Genomic DNA, 14,219 nt, shown 5'->3' with positions numbered 1-14,219 from the left:
TTCCTTAGTTTTTCCATGGAAGCTCTGCATGCATGTAGGCCTGTAGTTCTATACTAGGATGAAACATTGTAAGTTTTCACTTTTCGTTATTATGATGTTTAAGCTCTTTGTTGCAGACAAGCACTTCTTTCTGTATTAAAGCGTTTAACTGCTCTTTACTAAATCAGTTGTGCGAGTTCGTTTCAATGCACTAAATAAAATTCGGGATTGGGTTTTGTTAATTATTGATATTTCAATACTTCCACTAATAGCATGTAATGTTTCAATTCGCATTTATTGTGCTGAACACTTCAAGAGAATTTGAGTGGCTATTTACTATTGCTATGTAATGCAGTTAAAACAACCTTTTCTCGGGAATTGAAATTATGCAATTATGTGCTTTTTTGATTCCTACTATGATTCAACTGGTTTCAGTGATACTAAATGCACTGGTATGAAATTTTCTTGCTCATAAAGATCCTTGCAGACCTTTGAGAACCTTGAAAATTGCTTCATAATAAAACATTGTTCTCGTGGACTGAAGGCCCTTCAATTTTTATGCATCCTTAACCCTTTCAGTGTCGTTTCTTCCTCCCAGATAATATAGAAGAAACAATGACTTATATCTAATTATTTGGAAGGGAAAAAATGGCATGCATAATGGCACATGCAACCTTAGTATGGTCCTCACACTCTTGTATTTTTATTTCTATAACCTACTTAAAAGAGATTTGTTAAATGAGAAAGACAGTCATTCTATATACACTGCTTGACCAAGTAGTCGCTGCGGTTGGGTGCAAAACAATAAAAAAGGAAGCGATGGAGATAAACAACAATCTAGCCCTCACCTTAAACGAATGTGCTTGCGTGAAGTCAGCTTAGCTTTCCTCAGCTGTCCAGTCAGGCTATTCATCCTGAACTCAAATAGATGTTTCAAAAGCCAGCGATATGGGCATAACTCACATTCCTGTCATGGGAAACAATGTGCAAAATGCTGATAACATAAATATAAATATGAAAACTGCAAATGCATTTTAAAACCGAAAAATCGCGAAACAGTCGATTTTTGGAAAACCACATATTCGGGCAGTATGTCTTATAAGCAACCATTTCTGTAAATATCAACGTCTAATTCATGGCGAAAATGTTTCAAATAAAGTTTACAACGAGCCGCGGCAGCCCTTGAGCGGTGAACGAGTACTCAAAATACCCCTACTTGGCGCGAACGCTATTTCTCCACCGTTACCCCGAGCGCCGCCATTTTGGTGGTCGTGCATTCTTGTGATTTTCTTTTCCCCGCATGCTGAGGCGTTAAAAAACGCACCTCAGCATGCGAAACTATTAGCTTATAAGACAGTAATACGACCCAAACTAGAATACGCATCAGCCATTTGGAACCCTCGCCAGACTTCCCTCATTAGCGCCCTTGAGGCATTTCAGAATCGGGCCATCCGGTTCATTCACTCCGCTTTTTCATACGATGTCAGCGTAACTTCGTTAAAAGCGGAATCTGGCATACAAACCCTTTCCCACCGCCGTTTAATTGCCCAGCTTATCATTATTTCACATATTCTACCACAGCATACTCAATTGTGCATCTATCTTGCCACCATCACGCATATCCCATCGCATAGGACATTTCTTAAACGTAGCTCGTCCACAGGCGCGTACTATCACTTTTGCATCTTCTTTTTTCCCTCGAACAGCCAAAGACTCGAATGGCCTTGCGCACAACGTCGTTTCTATACCCAGCTCATCTGCCTTCATAGAAGGAATTGCCTCACATTATGCCTTATAACATTTCGATATTCTTTGTTTGTCATATTCTTTGTAACCCACCCCTTAGGTAATACCCCGAAGAGGGGTCTTTAAGGAAATAAAGTGAAAGTGAACCCTCCTTAACCCACACGAATCCTCCTTCATACACCTTAATCCATGATACTCCAACCTAATCCTCCTTCATTCACCTTAATCCACGATAATTCTCCTTAATGCACCCTAATCCACCTTCATCGACTTTATTCCACCCTAATCGTCCTCAATGCACCTTAATGCTCTTTTATCCACCCTAATCCTTCTTCATTCACTGTAATCCCCTTAATCTACCATAATCATCTCTAATGCACCTTTACCTACCTTCATTCACTCTAAGCCACCTTCAACGACTTTAATTCACCTTAATTATCCTTAATACGCCTTAATAAACCGTAATAACCTTAATTCATCTTTATCCAATCACTAATCAATCATTACTTTGTTAATCAATAATCATCTCTTATACACGGCTGCACATGCTCTGGTTCGCTACCGGCCTGCCTTCGCTTGCGTGATATTTTCTGTAGCTCACAACGCGAAAGGCTTTCGCTTAGTTAGCCACACACAAAGGGATGTGCCACAAGCAATACTATATTATATGCACAAAGTAAAGCATCTCATCATGTGGCAGAAAAATTGGAGTATAGAACTCACCTCAAAAGTCCTCTTACATCGCTATACCCCGTTCGTACGGCTTTAAAAAAAAAACCAGCCTCCTCATAAACGTTGCCTTCAGCATTATCGATGCTGTAAATATCAGCATTTCTCAAAATTTTCACCACTGGGGCGCGTAACTGGCCCAAAATAACGCCTACATAGAATGTTGCGGCCCGTCCGCGGGAGCCTAGGAGAAAAAGCGTGCCGTGCGCAGCTGGCGGGCGAGGAGAATCGAGGAGGAAAGCGCCGCAAGTAGGAGAGTGTCGCTGCTCTCAAATTATCAAGGGGTTTTAACGTCGCTCCCTTAAAAATTATAGAGGAACCTTACGCGGGAGAGGCGTAAATCGCTCATGATTGGAAGGTTTGCGAGAGCTTTCAAACGCGAAGCTGAGATTGGGCGAAGCGCGGCGCTCCTCAAGGACGCGGGCGAGCCCGCGACTCGCATTGGCTGCTGCGTGCGATGACCTAGTAATACGTCCTGCCGTCGTCTGCTTCGGCTCCTCCATCGCCGGCGCCCTTTGTGCGTTCCGCTTGCCATCGTCTATCTTTGCAGCCATTCGCATATTCTCCAAGTTTCTACCGTCTTTACGAAACCGTTGCGTTTAGCCTGCCGATTCTTGTGCGGTCGGCCACAATGCGCCCAAAGGAACTCAAGACGCTACACGCGTTCAGTGCAAGGAAGCGTTCTATGAAGCTCGCCCGCGCGCCGACGTTGATCGCACCGATGTGGGGCAGCTTCTGCTTCATCTACGCAAGAGCGTGGTTGCGTCGACGCTTCTAGCAACGTGACTCCTGCTCCACCGGCGCAAGAATTTGTCGTGACAGGTGCGCCTGGTGTCTCGTGCTCATCGATAGCGGCTTCCACGTCCTCTCTTTCATCTGCCTCGGATAGTGCGATCACGTTGTCCACTGTGCACTTGAAAACGCGTTTCCTGGCGTGTGAGGAGAAAGAGGCGGCGGATAAAAAACGCGCTGCTGTGCAACGAGAACTTGGCGCTATGTCAGCGACGGAGCGAAAATTTCAAGCAATGGAGCTCGATCCTGAAGCTCCCACCGCTACAAGTGAAGGCGAAAAATTTCTCGTTGTGAAAATGGATGCCTTAGGCGACCTGCTATCCGGGACCCCGTGCCAGCGGTGCTTCGCGACTGGGATGAAGGTTCAAGGAGGCACCCAACTTGGACTTGCAACAAAGCTTGAGCTGCTATGTGGAGTAGTTGCAAGCTCGTGGAGTTCTGCTCGTCAGGATGACTCAATGGCCTTTGACGCGAATATAAGAAAAACAGATAGGGAAGGGACAAACAGCCCTCAATGACTTTTGGGCAGCGATGAACGTGTCCCATCGTGGCCTGCATCATAAGACTTTTCAGAAGCACTTGAAGAAATTCAGGGAACCACAGACACAGTGCATAGACAAGTTCTATGCAGAATCTGCTTCTGCTGTGAAAACCACCTACAAAGACCTCCCTCTCTCCCACCCGGCCCCTCCCCTCTCTTAAAAGGCGAATAAAGTTCATTCATTCATAGAAAGAAATGGATCCGTATTTCAGCAGGGATGTCACAGTAAACTTTGATGGAACATGGCACAAGCGTGGCCACACGTCCCATATTGGAGTTGGTGCAATAATTGAATATCATACGGGCCTCACCTTAGACGCCATTGTTTTATCGAACCAGTGTATTGGTTGCCAAGTAGGACCAAAGCCTGGAGAGCCAGGCGACCCAGGCTACGCTAGCTGGCAGGAGGATCACGTGTGCCAGAAAAACACTAAGTCTGGGAGGATGGAGGCTGAGGCAGCTGTCATCCGGCCTTTTCTCACGTCTCGTGTCTGACGGAGATAGCGCCACCTTCTCTGCCCTTGTGCAAGAAAATGTTTGTGGACTGGTCCCCATTTCGAAAGAGCAATGCCTGAACCACGTCCAGAAGAGGATAGGGACAGCACTGCGCAACCTTGTGCAGAAAAGTGACAAGGCTTTAGGAGGGAAGAGCAGCCTGACAAAGGCCCTCATCGACATGTTACGGAACAATTCCAACGATGAGGCTGCAATGAAGCGTGCAGTGATGGCATCGTACCAGGCCCCGCACACTCTCATGTTCTAGTGATCGCCACAGAGGGCGAGAAATCAACCGCGGCGCGTTCCAGCATAAGCGCGCAAGGGGAGGGACTGTAATTTGGTCGCATAGTTTCATTTGTATTTTTTCTGCTAGGGGCGCTCAACGCGGCTACACTCTTAAGCAAAATTACACCTTTTTGCCACACAACTATAATCGTCATTTGTCTTCTCCGCATTTCCTTTCTTTAACATGACGAGCCCGGTACTTTTCAGTAATGAACGGCATGCGCGTTATCAGCATGACATAGCCATAGAGTTTAGCATTCCCGACAGGAAAGTAGCGGGCGCGGCCTTTTCAAGAAAGGAAACGCAAGCAAGGCAGATGACGATTATCGTTGTGTGGCAGAGATACACCCCAAAAAAAGAGAAGGGAAGAAGGAAAGGCAGGGAGGTTAACCAGACTTAGTCCAGTTTGCTACCCTACACGTGCGGAGGGGAATGGGGAGTGAAAGAGAGAGAGAGAGAGAAAAGTTAGGTGTAGGAAGTCTATAGTCGGGCACTCAAGTCTGTTGCCTTCAGGTAGTGAAAAAGCGCTCGAACTGATTCCTGGGCTAATGAACTGTGAGGCCAGGCTCCCAAGATCTTCGCTTCCGTAAATGGCCTGTCATCCAGTCTATTCAAGGCACACTGGAGAGTCTGACGTTGATTATCGAAGCGAGAACAGTGGCACAGAAGATGACTGATGGTCTCTTCACACTTGCTCTTAGCGCACATTGGTGAGTCCGCCATACGATAGCTGTAGGAGTTGGTGAATGCTACTCCTATCCACAGCCGACACAGCAGTGTTGCGTCACATCGTGAAAGGTTCGCTGGTACAGTGATGGGTCGAGGCTGTATAAATGACACTTAGATTTCTGTGGTGTATGCCAGTAACTTGACGTGATGGTACGAGCGAGACTGCGAAGCTCTCTTGCAGCGTCTACCCTCGATAAAGGTATAAGGAGTGTCGGTGCGCCAGCCTGGGCACGTCGGGCAGCATCATCGGCGAGGTGATTACCAACGACGCCACAAGGTCCCGGCAGCCACTAAAAGATGATATCATGTCCTCGTTCAGAAGCGCAATGGCAAGTTTCGTTGATTTGTGACACCAGCTGTTCATAATTGCCACGTCGTAAACTTCGCAAGCACTGGAGGGCTGCTTTCGAATCACAAAATATTGCCCATTTGTTGGGTGGTTCTTTTTCAATGTAATATTCGACAGCAGCGCGAAGAGCGGCCAGTTCGGAACCTGTAGATGTCGTTACGCGTGAAGTCTTAAACTTGATGACGACCGATTGAGATGGTATAAAAATGGCGCCCGTCGAATTTTCCGAGACGGAACCATCCGCGTAAACATGGTTTCGGTTAACGTATGAACAATTAATGCAAAAGTTGCAATGTGATCTGCTTGAGATCGAGCCGCGGTGGTCAGGCTAGCTTTCTTCACTATTCCCGGAACAGCAAGGTACACAGGATGCTTTTTCAAGCACCACAGAGGGGATGGCGTTCTTGTTGCGGGTGAGTGCCTCAAAGACAAGGTTACCCCACAGGGTGTAACTTTGCCTAAGAGTGTAGATATTGGATCTATAAATGTACATATAGTAACCGTCAAACATAGTTAACGTGCAATTTCTCGCGAAAGAAACAGACAATACTTTTTATTAAACCTACGTTATTAAAACTTGTGTTTTATTACTTGAATAAAGGTTTTGGGACCTCACTGACGTGTCATAAGGAGCAGTGGGTGCAGTCCACGCCACGATGACGCCACCACACGATACGGTCATTTGAGGGATCACCAGTCCTTCTTGCGCAGGCGCGAGTAAGAGCGGGCGCGAGAGAGAAAATCTGGGGGCTTTTGCTCCTTGAATGTATGACTCTGCCTAGGTACTAAGGAGGAGGTTTTTTAGCGCGTGTTGTAGGCGTTTGTCCCGAGGCGTTCCGGCAATAGGTGAAGCAGCAGGAACACTGACGCCCGATTTGGCGACCGCTGTGTCGGAAGCTGCATCGCTCGTGCTAAGTCAGTCGTGGCGGATGTAGCTTCCTCGCGCCTTGCGGCAATGTACCTTGTAAATAACATCACATATGTTTGTGTGGGAGCAGTAGCGACCTTAGTAGAGTTCGGGCCGCATAGATTTAAAATCTAGGAGGCAGAACGCGCCTAAGCAATGTCGGTTGAGCGCAAGTGGCTGGAAGGCCGCCGGTGACGATGACTGACTCAGCACCAGCGCCACAGGCGCTAGAAATTCTGTCCGACGTACCTTCAGAGGCAAAGTTCTGACTGGTGTCGCAAAAGTCGCGGGGCGCAGTACTGTTGAACTTATATATAGCGTCACAAGTTGGCGGCTGGACGTAATTATATTTACTCAATCGTGTTTCTTTGCTAATCTTAACAACGCGTCATTATGTCGTATTATTGGCGGTGCCTCCATGACACCAAAGCGGCAACGGGGACACCAAAGTTAGAACCCGGACCGGACCATGGGCTCGCCGAAGCCTGCGCGTGCCAGAGGTGTATAAGATCGGCTGTCCGCTATGGCGGACACTCAATTTTTTATGCGAACACCCCCTGGCACGCTTCGGCGTCCGCGGCCCCAACCCACGGGCCGCCCTGCTTCCAGCTTTGACCCCCCGCTACCCCTTGGATGCCCTGGAGATTCTGCGCCGCCTGCTTTATTATAACCTCAGGTGCGCTCCTGAGGCCTCCGTTTGCCGGTTACATGTGCTCTCCTGGAGCAGTGCTTGTAAAAAGTACAATCTATCGTAGCGACGAAAAAAGCGACCAGCGACTTATGCAACACCAGTCAGAACCTTGCCCCGTCGGACACAGCGATCACCAAATGGGGCGTCCGTGCCCACTGCCTCACCGCGCGGGCAGCCAGTGGCGGAGCGTGAACTCGACCTCACTCCACAACGCCGGCATGTCTAGGGGACAAATGCTACAATGCATGCTCAGAAACCTCCTCCGTAGTGCCTAGGCAGAGTCATACTATGGTGGCTGTAGTCATACGTTCGAGGAGCAAAAGCCCCCAGATTTTCTCTCTCGCGCCCGCTCTTACTCGCGCCTGCGCGCAAGCGACTGGCGATCCCTCAAATGATCGAACGTCTCGTCGCCTCGTGCAGCACTCCGCTTTCCTCCTCACCCTTTCGCCGCTATCCTCCTCGCGCTCTCTTTATCGCCGTCTTTCAACCTCCAGTGCCCTCCGCTCGTTCGTTCTGCCGGTTACGCTGAGGCTGACGCGAGGGTGTGTAACGAAATGTTTTGCTTTCTGGTTTTAGTTTCGTTCCACTGAAAAAAGTCCCGTTCCGGTTCTGCTCCGGAACGAAAAAAAATATGATCCATAACGTATCGTAACGGTTTTCGTTCGCAAGCAAAAATTTTTTAAGCAATGTAACGATAAAAACATAGTATTTATTTTTATCAATAAGTGAATTATGAATTGCGAGATCATGCTCAATGCCTTGAACATGATGTCAGAAGCACCACGTGATGGAGTGTACTCGCCGAAATGCGAGACCGCTGTGCCGATAAAACGAACTTGAACAAACGGTAGAATTTCGGCAGCAAAGCGTTGTATCCGTAGAAAACGAAACGATAAGCTCATCAGCGCGCTAGCCCTGGGTTTTGCTACGGTGCCGATCTGCTAGCGCACCGAGCGGCAGGCTTAGGTTAGAGTGGCGTACTCAACCAGCTTTCGTTCGCACTGTCCCTGCCTCTATGCGGACCTCCGAGATGCACGCTAATTCTGACGTTGCCTGACGTCGATTGTTTCGGATTGCCGATTTTCCCCTTGAACCGAAAACCGATCAAAAATATTTCGGTGTCACTCCGAAACAGAAAGAATAAATCACGTTTCGGTTACGTTTTCGTTCCGGTCAAAAATATCGTTTTCGTTACGTTCCGACACAATGACCGACACTCAACGCAGGAACGGGTGCCTAAGAAGTGCGCTCTAAAAAAAAAGAAAGAAAGAAAGTTCATATTTGGGTCCCGCCATTCTTGAGACACTGCATACGTATGGATATATGCACGTGTTACAATCGTATGTGTCCACTCTACAGGCCAGTCCTCCAGGATAGCGGATTAGCCAAGTGTTATAGGAGACAGTGCACGTACGTGCCACTGTCCGCGACAACCTTAAATGTATTTCGATACTTGTCGTACTCGTATCCATCACTTCGATTGCGCTTTAAGAATTAAACTCACCTGTCGGGCTAGGTTTTGCCCTTCGGGCCACAAAAGCGATGCTGCGTATTTCGAGGTGCAGCATAATTATGACTATAACTGAATGAACTATATGAACACTCCAGTGTGCGTACTGGCAGCTTCTCTCCTCACGTTTCCCCAGCACAAGGAAAAGCCAGTCAGGCTCAGCCGGCCAGCTAGGTTAACCTCTCCCTTATCGGTTCTATCTGTCGGATAAATCTTTCTCCCCGCATACGCGTGCATGCGAACATGCAGGGACGACTAGCTAAAACAAAATGTATACGTACAACATAGCACATGTATCAACCGACGCAGCGTCGTCAACGTCAGAACAGCGTAGGCCAATCTCTGCCATTGTTCGGCACCTACCTGTGTCGCATCACATCGAATTTCTTAAGTGCACATACCTAAGCATATATGCGCAATGTGAAGTAAGAAACGCACGAAATTAAGTGGCCATGCTTTCACGTAACTGTCGTGGAAATGCCACATCGGTCGATCTAAGTTTGCAGCGTTGTCGAATAATCTAACCTTGCAATTTAGAGCCCCTAGCCAGGCTCCGTCGGGAATGTTGACTCTATACGCTAAAATTTGTAAAGCACCAGCCAGAAAGCCTTCTAACGCATGGATTGTTGAAAAGGACTTAGTTTCAGCCGCGATGGAAGCAAATGGAATGTCTCAAAAGCAATGGTGCGAGGAGGCGGGCTATATCCTCTACCAACGCCAATCGGCGCCAGGCACCGGGCGGCCGTCACAAGGCGCCAGCGACGTGCTAGAGTTAAACTCGCCGCGAACGGCAGAAGTCAGAGCACTGCCATGTGAAGCAGACGATGGTACGAAGGCGGTCACGGTGCCTCCAGTGATTTCCCACTGCGGGCCCCTCACCAGGTCTGGCCATTTCGAGCTGACAAGCGCAGTGCATACAATGCGCACTAACCATCGTGCCTGCTAAGTATTACATCTCTGCGCGCCGTGGAAAGAGCTAAAAAACCAAACGACGTTCGCTCTCCTCCTCGCGGGCACCGCGCTCCCAGCCGGAGAGTCAGCGTAATGACCCTTTTTGCGGCGATCCCATGGGCGATCCCGTAGGCGCTGCCATGTTTGATTACGTGGTGACGCGTCCATTGCTTGCCTCAACTGCCTCCGCGTTTACAATGGGCGTGTATGACGCCGGTGCGGCTTAGCAAACCTCTGTTACGGCAGATATCGTAGGCGTGACTGTGTGGACGACAAGAAGCTTTGGCCACAGCTTCAGAGAACATGCAAAAGCGCTTTGGAAACTGATTAAGCTATGTCCAAACGGCGCGAGTAGCGTATGTGGTGCTCGTTTAATTTAAAAGCAAGGCTAAATATGTATTTCAAGCTATCCAAACTTTCCGCTCATGAATTCTATAAGGATTAGCGAGTTTGGCTCTTCGTTCTTTATTTGATAAATATTTTGAAGCAGCGGCTTGTAACATTTCTAACTCAGTAAATTTCCTTGGGGCGATCACTATCTGCTTATTTCTGCCTAATCGCTCGCGGGTGTGCTCAGTTCCGATAGATTTGTTCTTGCCGCGCGAAAGGCTTGAAACGTTGCCGTTTTGTACATTGTAATAATACTTTGTAGTAAAGGTGTATAATCGCTAGTAACTCGCCTACTCTTGTAGACCGTCACAAAACACTCAGCTTCGACCATTCGTGCGCTATCGGTGCAGTCCGTCATTTATTGTGCGCATATATTCAAGTGCGCCCATCACTTATTGACACGTTGGCGATAGAGTTGGGGTAAGATTCCGTGCCAGTAGGGGTAGATGTATGTAGATACTATGCGCGAAACGTACTATGAAAGAAAGCGGTGCTATTCTCGGTGTCATTGTTTAACGAGCGGCACTCACCCTTGCCGATGTTCCGGGGCTGAAGCACTTTCTTTGAAGGTTAGCGATGCAACGCTGGGGGATGATCAAATTTCTGTTTACCCTTGAAGAAAGCCGTACATCTCGAAGTGCCGGTAACACGTACGGACAGTTGCAGCAACGGTCCGCGAACTTCGCTACACAGGTTCATTCCATTCCTTAATATGCCAGTCACTATTTTTTTCAGCCAACTACTGCACAGGTCTTCAATCCACATGATTCAATGCGGCATGATTGGAGCACAGTGCGCTAGCGATAACTCAGTTGCATTTCTGACAGCTGACCGCACAGAAGCAAGGTTGAAGCGGTAATGGTTTCGTATTCGTGCGCTGTCGCCGAGGCGACGTGCCACCAAAAGCGCCATCTCGTTTCTCTAGAACTAACTGATCCGCCAAAAAGGGTCAATATCGCACAAGTGCGCATACGTACATGGCAGTGCTGTGACGTCGCTCATAGTGGCACGTGACTGAGAATTATTCAAGGCAACAACAGTTATTTGTTTGATCTGTTGCTTCAATAGACTAATTAAAGTTTAAAGAGATAGTAAAATCTACACACCGAATGAGAGATGTAGGTGCAGTTGCCCGGAAACGTGGGAAACAGTCAGGGGTGCGACGCTTAAGCGTCTTTCAAATTTTTTCTTGCAAATGAGGGTCGGCGTCGACGTTGTGGGGCTTTCGTGTTTTTCTTTTTCGGCTCTCAATAAGCGCATTCATGCCAAACATGACCTTCAACATCGCGTTTGCTTTTCATGGGATATATTGAGCTAAGAGAGTTGCACTGCTACCGAAGCGGTCCACAAAGACTGTTCTGATTTTCTCGTTGATCATACATGGACGAATTAGTTGTCAGAAGACTACAAAGATTACCAGAGTGACTGCAGTGGTTATGAGCTATAACATGTAGGCTTGTGCGTGTATTATTCGACCCCAATGGTAGGGAAGACCGTTTTAATGGAAACACACAAACTCAGAACCATCACAATCTCTTCTTTATTTACTCCATTGACAAATGAGGTGACGGTGCCCTTGCTGGCAGAGCAGGTTCAACGCCAACGTTCATTATCTTATGGTCCGTAAAGTACGTAGATGCATACTTTAGAAACGTGATTGCGTTACAGTTGCACTGCATGCCGAGCCGCGTTGCGCTGGGCACGTGCTGCTTCTTCCGAGGCGTACTTTCGCGGTCGACCACGTGACTTCGTAGACGCCACCGAAGTAGGCGTTCCTGGATCCATTTCGCAACACGCAATGGAGACAAGCCAACGCGCGCGTCGTTTTTATAGAAGTGGCGAGCACTCTCCCGTGACGTCACGACCCGTATGCGCGACGCGCCACAGGTGCACCGTAAAGCCCCTTAAACTTCGTAAAGCAGTGCCACACTTTGAAGAATGCCGCCTCCTCCTCGCGCACTCTGGCCGAGGCCGACGCCGTGTCGCTATTGGCCTAACAGCATCACGTGGGCCCTCGCGCCATGCATCAGCTCCATTTTTGCTCGAGAAGCGCCTACGGAGTGGCGAGGGGAGGAGCGCATGTTGGCGCCTTTGCTACGCTCGAGCAGTGTAGCCGCCGCCACGGTCGAGGAGGGAGCGCGAAAGAGAGAAGCCCCCTCTCCCATGACGTCACGAACCGCTAGGCGCTCTTTCGTCTCGCGGATAACACCTGCTCGTGTGGAGTAGAGGTAGCGCCTATGAGTCTCACTGCAAAGCTTCCTCGGGGTGGCCTGGGCTCGAATCCGCCAACGGGAAAACGCATTCCGAATTTCTCTTCAAATAGTGACCTTTTTCTATACGCTACATCGATCTCGCACATAGCACACGTGCATTCATACAAAATTCCTTACAAAGTTATTCCTCCTCGGAATTTTGAGAATGGCAGCCCACAAACAAATGTCACGAAACAAAACACCCACAGCGCATGCCTTTTATGTTAATTATTCACAAAAACTGAAATATCAAACGTTCGAAACAATAACAGAAGATCGGCCCCCGCGCTTCTACCAAAAAGCTCGCCTTCCTGCACTGGTTTCGCTGCCAGCGTCTCTCGGTGTTGCTTCGTCGATCACACATGTGTCGGTAAGTATACCGTTCTCTGTCAGTTGTAATCATGTTTATCTTTGCAATGCTTCGGCAACAGTAATGTCTTAAAAACGTGCCCAATTTTCAGTCATGGTCCATTTCACACAGCTTAGCGCGACGAGAGCCGTCGGTGGCGGCAAGTGTGAACACGCTGGTGCGTTTTTCGTTCGCCGTCGATGCACAGCAAACAGTCATGTGCCGGACTCAAGTAGAGTTCGGAAGCGCAAGGAAGGAATGTATACCCTGAAAGGAAGATTGATGCACGGATATGACGCTAAAACGACGACTACAAATCTGAGTGTTCGCCTTCGTAGCCCAAGCTCCGGAGCCGTTACTCCTGCGCAGGCGAAGACAGGCAATTCCCGCGGCCGGGACACGAAGCTCTTGCGCACATGAACGGCTCCTTTTTCAATGCTAGAACTACTAGACCATAACAAATCAGCGTCGGAAATGTACAGTTCTCAGCAATTGAAACGCAATACAGATTTAGGTGCACGTTAAAGAACCCCAGGTGGTCCACATTTCCGGAGACCCCTACTACGGCGTGCCTCATAATCAGATCGTGGTTTTGGCACGTAAAACCCCATAATTTAATTTTAATGAAAAGCAATACTCGAAGAACGCGGCTGCCATTTTCTTCCCCTCCCCCTTTTTTTGTGTCACAGGTGAGCTCTAGGTGATCGCCTTGGGGCCAAATGCAGTCGCTATGCGTCGCAGAGGTTCTCGCTTCACAGACGATGCATCAGCGCCGGCGACCATGCGCTTCAGCTATTACGCAGCTTGTATCACCTTTCAATTGCCGTGACCTGGCAATTGCTATTCTGCGCCTGCTACGCTCGAGCGGTGTAGGCGGCGCCACGGTCGAGGAGGGAGCGAAACAAGGAGTGAAGGCGGAGGAGGAGAGTGCCGCTACTTTGCGACGTTTAAGGGGTTTTATGCAGTCCACCTCCTCCTTTGGCAACGACCCTTGCCCCATTCATTCTTTCTTGCTGCGCGGCGCATTTCACGAGGCAGATTTGGGTGCTGTACTTCACTGGAATCCCAAAGTTCGCGCTACGATAGTCTATTTATGCTTTGCAGTCGCCATGTGTGCGACGTCATTTGGTTGGCGGGTAGAGTACCTCTACAAGCGCAGTCCTTTGCTTGAATCGTCAGCTGCCACGGCGCGCGTCTCTGTACATAAATTATGGATACGATCGTCACCGCGTTATCCACGCGGCATGTTTTGTTGGTTGAGAAATGCTCAAACTTCGATGGCTTGCACTGACGTCATCGTAGTCGCCATGCTTGTGCACTGGTACGGCGATAAGCTGGGTCCGTGCCGTCACGTGAAAGCGATCAACGCCGCATTTCTGCAGAACTTTATTACAGTGCATACTGGCGCACCTAAGTGTTGTAATCTCTGCAAGTGCACATAACTGAGCTTGATAAATGATAGCCTCGTTTAGCTTTTCATCTGCGCTTCTGCATTCGAAGTCCCCCTTGTGCCACACACAG

This window comes from Dermacentor andersoni, chromosome 11, assembly GCF_023375885.2.
Source record: "Dermacentor andersoni chromosome 11, qqDerAnde1_hic_scaffold, whole genome shotgun sequence".
Taxonomy (NCBI): domain Eukaryota; kingdom Metazoa; phylum Arthropoda; class Arachnida; order Ixodida; family Ixodidae; genus Dermacentor; species Dermacentor andersoni.
The sequence above is the reverse complement of the archived record's forward strand: the minus strand, read 5'-3'. Positions refer to the sequence as shown.